Raw genomic sequence first — 325 nt, forward strand, 5'->3', positions numbered from 1 at the left:
TTTATTCGTCTTTGTAATAATTTATTTATAATTGGAAAATAAGGACCGAGGTAATGAAAGTCACGATGGAGGAAAAGTTGGGACTCTTTATTCGAACACCAAGTCACACAGTTCTCTTTCAACACCTTGGAGTTAGAAAATAAATATAATATATATTTTTTCTTTCTCTCCTTTTATGAGCATTGAGCTGGAGCTTACGATATATATATTTTTTTGCCATTTTTATTCGTTTTATTTATATTCGTCTCGTCCAGGAATGTGAAGACGTCAGTCCCATGTTCGTTTCCGCTATCCAAAGTCCTTTACAAAATACGCCATTCTCTCA

At 33.5% G+C, this 325-nt stretch overlaps 1 protein-coding gene across 1 annotated transcript in view; it reads right to left on the reverse strand.

Annotated features, from left to right (window-relative positions):
- Positions 1–66: 66 nt before the first annotated feature.
- The window catches only part of LOC119594650 (cardioactive peptide-like), a gene marked incomplete in the record, with an annotated part of 25423 nt that continues 25164 nt past the window's right edge, over positions 67–325 (reverse strand). Inside the window, 1 exon segment of the mRNA XM_037943699.1 lies at positions 67–325.

The sequence above is a fragment of the Penaeus monodon genome, chromosome 34 (assembly GCF_015228065.2).
Source record: "Penaeus monodon isolate SGIC_2016 chromosome 34, NSTDA_Pmon_1, whole genome shotgun sequence".
Lineage (NCBI taxonomy): Eukaryota > Metazoa > Arthropoda > Malacostraca > Decapoda > Penaeidae > Penaeus > Penaeus monodon.